At 37.5% G+C, this 8260-nt stretch overlaps 1 long non-coding RNA gene across 1 annotated transcript; it reads left to right on the top strand.

Annotated features, from left to right (window-relative positions):
• Positions 1 to 317: 317 nt before the first annotated feature.
• Positions 318 to 3654, top strand: LOC141354129 (uncharacterized). The gene is made up of 3 exons (XR_012360979.1): positions 318 to 863; positions 2144 to 2294; positions 2403 to 3654. It is a non-coding gene; the product is annotated as an uncharacterized lncRNA (long non-coding RNA).
• The last annotated feature ends 4606 nt before the right edge of the window (positions 3655 to 8260 follow it).

The raw sequence follows: 8260 nt of genomic DNA, 5'->3' as shown, positions 1-8260 counted from the left end.
CAGCCATAAACTCTAAAAACACCCATTTGTCTGATGTACGATAGTGCAGACTGAATCATTCATTTCTTTTTTCATTCTAAAATCATTTAGGGGTGTGCACACCAAAGGGGTATATGTTATGTGGAAACATTCTATTAATATTCCAAATTTCCAATTTGTAATGTTGTCATGTGACCATTATGGGACGTCCCCCTAAAGTCATATCAGGAAAATTATTATTTGACCAACAGAGGACCATGTAGGACGGTAAAAATACTGCATTTTTTACACATGAAACATGAACACATGTTATATTGCATACCATAAACACAATCATACCCAGATAGCAGTCAGTTCTGGGCCGATTCTGGCTTTTTTCCGCCAGTGTCGGCTGAAAGCCGGACAGATTTTTAGTGTATGCGCCAGAACTGGCCCAGATGAGGAAATAGTATACCAGTAATAAACACTATTTATAGCTGTTGGCCCGAGTGTAAGCATACTCAGCTGAAGTCCGGGTCTACTAAAGTAGCGTCTCAGTGTAATCGGGCCAAATCTGGCGTTGTGTAGTCGGACCGTCTACGTTGCATTGTGCCTGGACCGATTATGGTTTGATATGATACTGCCAAGATGTGTATGATGTCAGAAATTCAGTATGTGGCCCGATGCCAGTGGAACTGACACATGCCGGTTGTAACGCTGTTTGGCGGCAATTTAAAAATGTTTATGCTTCAGACGGACAGTATACAGTACACGGCCCGATTCCGTGATGCCGCAATCAGCCCTCTAGCTGTTGAACGGCAACATCACCACTGCTGTTATGATTTGAATCAAGCAGAGCACAAAGCTGAGCTCCCGTTCGACACAGACACCATCATCAATAACTGGTAAGTCACTGATTTAGTTTTTATATGTTAAAAATGCATGATAACAATGAAAAGGAATTGTTTGCTACATATTCAAAACCGTGAATTTTCCTGCATGATTAGCCAGCTATCACGTTAGCTTAAATATTGTTGTTAGTAAGCTGAATCCATTTAGAAAGATGTAAATAACCAGTCGTCGTTCACGTGCAGGTTAACAGGTTTTTAATAATCAAGCAGAGAATTCAGACACACGTTCGTATCTTCATAAAAAGGAGCAGTACACACAACCTTATTTGAGCTAAAGTAGTTAAGAAGTTAAAGAGCACCTTGCTGAAAAATCCAGCATCAAACCAGCATGGGAATTATGCTGGTCTTTGCTGGTGGTCACCAGCATAACAGCACCAAAACACAACATATGCTGTGGCTTGCTGGTATGACCAGCATGGGATGCTGGTGCTAATGCTGGTTTGGTGATGGTCCTGGTTTGAGGCTGTTTAGCTGGTGTTCACTAGCAAACCAGCACCAAAACACAACATATGCTGGTCTTGCTGGTATGCTGTTTTTTTCAGAAGGGCACATTTTTCAGATTCACGAATTTACACACCCTTTGATGTGTAAGTGTTAAAGACATGTGAACGATGTGCAAATGTACAAAACCCTACACTGTAAAAAATTTGCTGTAATTATGAAGCTGGTTGCCAGTAACTTACTGTAGAAGTTAAAGACTGAAAATGTTTAATTTTAATTTAAATTTGAACAAACTGTTGCCAGTAAATAACATAAATGTAAAATCTACAGTACACTGTCAAAAATAAAGGTACGAAGCTGTCACTGGGGCAGTACCCTTTAAAAAAGGTCCTAATATGTACCATTTAGGTACAAATATGTTCCTTTAAAGGTGCATTTTGGCAGTTCAAAGTACTAATATGCACTCTTTGGGTACAAAGGTGTACCTTTTTGAAAGGGTAATGTCCCAGTGACAACTTTTGTACCTTTATTTCTGAGTGTGTAAGTTACTGGCAGCTAGTTGGCAGTAACACCCAGTAATACTGTAATTTCTACAGAAATTTTTTACAGTGTAAGTAAACAATGACGCCAGTTATCTTCTTCAACTTAAATCTCTTTTCTTGGACTACAACAAACACACAACAGTTTACTTCTATGGATTGCACACAACTTTTCTTAAATTAGCACACAAAAAATAGCATGCATCACCTATTTGATATAAGAATTCAACTACTTTATGACCTGTTTCCTGTATGAAACTATGACCAACTATTAAGACTATAAATCTGTTTCAGGTTAACTGGTTGGGGCTTATTGGCGGGACAGATGTACGAGACTGCACATGGCATATGTTGAAGAGGGCGACCAACAACTCCCTGGCTTAAAACCTCAACTGGATGGAAAAGACTTTATTTGCCACCCTCCAACTCAGAGAGGTAGTGATTGGTAAAATATCTGTTAATTATTTGTTAATAAAAATTAGACATTTCTTTTTAATATGCTCATTAAATGTTAAAGATTTCACAATGACAATATGGATTATTTATTTTAAAGATGCAGTTCGGAGAAGGTCCCTTACAGTTGTGGAGGGGACAATGAAGAGGTGGCTCGATCGAGAGGGTTGGTGCAAGAGACAACTTTAGCAAAAGAAAAGCAGTTAGTGTTAGCGCCTGTGTTTGAGTCTGCAAAGGAGAATGTTTTGTGCTGTAAAAAGAGTGGTGGTGTTTTGGTTAAATGTGTTTAACTTGTTTTAATTACTTGGCTTGTGTGTGCGAGGTGTGTGTGCGTTGGTATATGTGGTTTATGGGGAATAGTGTATAATGACATGTTTAATATGCTATAAACATGCTTTACAGGGACACAATACTAAGTGGTACTTTTTCAGATTAAAGACTTCCAACAGATTTTTGTTATGGTTGGGCTTAGGGACTGGGGTAAGTTAAGGCAATAGAATATACAGTTTGTACAGTATAAAATGCATTGTGTCTATGAAATTGTCCTGGTAAACCACATATGCCAACGTGTGGTGTGTGTGTGTGAGAGAGAATTTTTTTCTTTAAATGTTAATTAATTTGTTTTACATGTTGTCTCGCTGTAATTGCTTGAGGGGATAGTTCACCCCAGAGTTGCAATTTTATCATGAGTCGCTTCCCCTCTGTCGTTCTGAGCCAACAAGTGCTTAGATTGTCTTTAGAACAAGTTTTTGGATATTTTTGGTGAAAGCTGGGAGGCTTCTGTCCGTCCCATTGATTTCAGTGAGTTTTACAATCCATTTAACACAAAAGAATGAAAGACATTGCCAAAAAGTTCAGTGTTCCATCAGTATTTCAATGAAAACTTTTTTCAACAGTTTGTTCTTCTCCTTGGTCATTCAAAGCCTGTTAACGACCAGACTGCGGCGCATCCTGCTGACGTCACCTGCTGCTGACGTCACCTGCTGATGTAGTTGCCAGCGTACAGACAGAATAGGCTGCCAAGTAATTTGTACATTTATTTGGGCTGTTTAAGTATTGTTACAATGTTTGCATTATGCTTTAAAAAAAGCGTAGAAAAACAAAAAAAAACATTGGTAACCACATCAGCAAGTGACGTGAGCTGCAGGTGATGTCAGCAGCATCGCTGTAGTCTGGTCTTGAATTCACTTTCAACAACTAAGGAGGAGAACAAATTGTTGAAATCGTTCGTTTTATTTTCTTTGTGCACAAAGTGTTCTTGTCACTTCATAATATTATTATTAAACTACTAATAGAAAATGGACCTTTTTGGCGATGTCTTTCATTCTTTTCTGGGGAACGGATTGTGAGACTAACTTAAGTCAATGGGACAGACAAAAGCCTCCCGGTTTTCATTAAAAAATTCTAAAAATGTATTCTGAAGACAATCAGAGCACTTGGTGGTTTAGAATGACACAGGGGTAAGTAATTTATGAGAAAATTATAATTTTAAGGGTGAACTATCCCTTTAAAAATGTTTATAAAGTGGGTTATGTGCTTGTAAAATGTGTTGTGTAAGAGATATATGTGTGTTTGTATTTGTTGGGTGTACTGAATTTGTTAAGAATTAATATGTTCAAAATTACGGTTAATTGTTGGTACATGTTAAAACATGTTCATATTTATGTATTTGTTAACTGTTAATTCACATTAATGTGATGTGTGTATTTTTTTAATAAAAGGCTCTTAATCTTCTTAAATGGGTGTATTTTTCTTGAAAAATAAAAAATATACAATATTTACCAGTTTCTGGGCCACATCTGGCCCAGGGACCATGCAGATGTTGTCAGCCACATAAAACAAAGGGTCTGGGCCAGACCTGGGCCAAATAAGCAATTTAAGTCACTTTACAGTGTGCTAGCCAGACCTGGGCCAAATAAACAATTTAGGTCACTTTACAGTGTGCTGACCAAATCTGGGCCAAGTCAGTATGTAAGATCTATTTTACTGGGTGTGGGCCACAACTGGCCCAGATTTAATAGTTTGATCCAATTTTTAGTGTGTGGGCCAGTTTTGGGCCGGGGACCCAGCCAGAACTGGGCCAGAACTCAAGCAAATATGTGGCCCAGTGGTGGGCCAGCCAGATTTTGCTATCTGGGTAGCTTCAAAAACCACAGGAAAAACTGGACCTTTAAATGACTAACAAAGGCCCATGTGGAAACGTTCTGTTAATTTTCCAAATGTCCTTTCTGTAACGTTGCTTTGTGACCACAAAATAACCAATGTAGAACATCCCCCTAAGGGCATATCAGGAAGGTTACAATATGACCAAAAAAGGACCATGGAACATTCTGCCAATGTCCGAAATGTCCACTCTGTAACGTTCATCTGTGTCCATACAATAACCAAAATGGAACGTCCCCCTAATATCATGTAAGGAACATTAAACTGCAAAACTTGAATAATCAAAACGGACGTTTTAGGAATGTGCCTAATGTTCTCTAAGTGTTCCGATTTTTCATTCCCTTTATAGAACTTTTGGGAAACGTTGCGAAAGTTTGCCACCTTCTACCTGGGATTACCCATGTTGGGCGTATTATCCACAGCGCCCGCGGATATACCCGCACACAAGACTAATTCACATATATATTTGTTTCATAAAGGTTGTTTGAAAAAGTTAGATAAACGTTAACATAAGAGTAAAATAAACCAATTGTTTTTATTTGATAATATTGTTAGGTTTACACGATTAACTCATGTTGTGTGTACATGAGGTATTTGTTTTTTTCATGTTAAGTACATGTGATTCAGTCATGTTCTATTTACATAAAGTAAAGACCTAGAACACATACACATGCATATACACTAAGTACAATAAACATTGTAATATATATGATTGTGCTTATTTTCGGAAAATGCAGCAACTTCATTTACAGTAGTTGTTAACTGGAAGGGCCCTATTTTAATGATCTAAGCGCATTGTCTAAAGCGCAGAGCGCAAGTCTAAATGGGCGTGTCCGAATCCACTTTTGCTAATTTAACGACGGGAAAAATGGTTTGTGCGCCGAGCGCATGGTCGAAAAGGGTGGTACAATTTTTAATGAGAAATGGGAGTATTTTGGGCGTAACATGCCATAAACCAATGAGATTCTCAGCTCTCATCCCCTTTAAAAGCCTGTTGCGCTGGCGTTATGTCTAATCCCTATTTAGATGACGGACTTTGTAAACTGAAAACTAAGCGGAGGAAGAATTCCCAGTTTAAGATTAATGTTAAATAATTGTGTTGTTTTTCACGTGTATTGAAATTGTTGTTTTTTTGGATTAAAACCTTTAAAACCCGTTTTCTTTTAGTCATGGAAGTAAAAAGCAGGCTTATAGTTGCTTTAAATCTATGGTTATCCAATATCATCAAAAAAGAATTTACAAGTATGTAAGAAAAGGTTTGTACTCTAAAAATACTTTAATTGTAACAAACAGGAGATAAAGAATTTACAAACGGCTCTCCTTTCAGCACTTGGACAGCGTCACGAGATTTTTTAAGCATTACTTAAAAATGTTTCTCGTCTCACCATATCCACAGGTACAGAGTCATCATATACAATAAATCCGTGAGGTAGCATTTAAAAAAACATTTAAAAACAGATGCATTTGTTTAAAGCAAAGCATTTATTTACTTACCAGGCTACAGGTGAAGCAGCTCTTTGTGCCTTCATAATTAGTCCTCATTTATGTCCAAGAGACTCAATAATAATCTTTTACATTCAATCCTTTAATCTTTCATATTTAAAAGCGTTTTTGAGCTGCTGCGCATTCATGTATGTGTTAAGCAAACCCGCGTTGTCGTACCGTTTAGGCGCATATTACTAATGCGCTCTTTAAATAACAAAAAAATATATTGCGCCATTGACTTCAGACTTTAGACCAGGTTTTTGTTGGTCAATGGCGTTGTCTATTTTAGTTGCCTCAAAATAGCAATGCGCCAACAATGCGCCTGAACACACCTTGTTTTCAGACCAGAACGCCCATGGGCACAAAATTGGGCGCAAATGCATTTGCTATTTAAACAATGTGGCGCTAAACGTGAAAATTATAATTGCGCAGGGTGGAAAATAGCAAATGACACTTGCGTCACGCATTGCGCTGCATTGCGCCGGGTGTAAGATAGAGCCCGAAGAGTTGCATAGCAACCTTGATTATTATTTAAAATTGTTTATTAATTTGTCTTACTTATAAATTGATTTATGTTTTTACCAGTTTTACTAACCTCTCTTATTTAAAACGTCAGATGACATTGATTAATAATAGAAACACATCTAAAACAATTATTCTAGAACATAACATAACATCTAAAACAAAATTTCAATTTTCAAAAAGGTAGCAGGAGAAATTACAAAGGTATAATTAAACAATAATATTATCTTTTAATCTTGTATTGTTTTTCTTTTATATAAATGTGTTAAATGTAGAAATACACAAGCAAAAAACTTTTCACTGCTTGTATACAGTCCACTGTACTCACACTCAACCCAGCCAGACCATGCTGGTGAACCAGCTTCACCAGCTCCGTTCACCAGTCTTATCCATTTGAGTATAAATAACACAACATTCTGACTTAGACCCCAAATCTAACCACAACCCCAAGCGACAATGGTTTTAAAATAGAAAAAAAACTATAAATCAAGCTGCAGTCTATTTATAAATTAATAGGCCAATTTCAATGAAACTAAAGATAGTTCATATACAGTATGTAAAGTTATGTACTTTTTAATATCTCAATAACAATTTTTTATTATCATAATAAAAATGTGACTTTACAATAAACTGCTAAGTGCATGCTTTCAAATGAGACCAAACATTTGCATTTAATGCAAAGGCTTTATAAACCATATCTATTTTAGTTTGGCTATGACATTACTTGGAGTTTATCAAGGGGGGCTGTGTAGCGGGCTAGACCATCAGTGACAGTATAAACCAAAAAAGCTTCCATACTTGTTTGGTTGGATGGTTAAAAACGCCTAATCCCAGTTTGAAAATGCCCCTAAAATTGGGAAACGCCCCCTTTTTTGTTCTGCAGAGACCTATACTTTGGAGCAGCAAGGATCTACAATCCTCCAGCTCTAAACTAGGCTCCACTCCTGCCTTCATCTCAAGGCAACAAAAGTTTTTGTAAAATGTGTGTTTTATTTCTTTCAGAGAGTTGTGGAGTAAAGAGGCTAATCAAACAGCACATGAATGCATTTATGTAGACAAGGCAGAGTTTCATTTGGCAAAAATACAACAGGTTGAGGAAATCCATTGAAATGGGTCCACCACTGATGTCCCAGGTCAGAGAGGAGCCAATATCACAATGTGTGCTGGAATCTCGAGCGCTGGTTTGGATGAATCTAAATACCTTCTCTCTTTTGAGATGACCCCCACAGACATCTGGTGCCAGAAGCAGAAAGCGAACAGGTGGGAGAAAAAATGAGAACATTTGTGATTGCATGTGAATGGTGGAATGCTATTGTCCCATGCTATCACAAACAAGTTTGCAGCCTTTCCAAGATTGGTTTCTTTTTTCCTTCCTCTTCACTTTTCTTTCATTAACCCCACTGAGGATTTTTTTCTGCCTAATGGTGTTAAGGATATGATCGAGACATAACCAGATGTCCCTCTTGGATGCAATGGATGCTGGCTGCAGGGATATCTCTATGTTGCTAGGGGTGGACAAGGCAGGACAATTCTATCCAATGTGCATAGAGAGACAACATAAAATGTGGATGACGGCATGTGGCCAAATGCTAAAGATGCTAGATTAGAAAAGATCTGTGTATTATCATCTACATCTGCTTTATCTGTAGTTGCTCTGTATGTAGAGTCAGATGTAGTTTGAAGATTCAGTTTTGTGTTTTAGTTTTTCAAGAAATGTGCTTAAGCAACTGTAAAAACCTGTGAAAATGGCAAAGAGAGCAGCGTAAAGACTACCAACAACATCTGCTG

Source organism: Misgurnus anguillicaudatus, chromosome 1, assembly GCF_027580225.2.
Source record: "Misgurnus anguillicaudatus chromosome 1, ASM2758022v2, whole genome shotgun sequence".
Lineage (NCBI taxonomy): Eukaryota > Metazoa > Chordata > Actinopteri > Cypriniformes > Cobitidae > Misgurnus > Misgurnus anguillicaudatus.
This window is presented reverse-complemented; position numbering and strand designations above follow the sequence as displayed.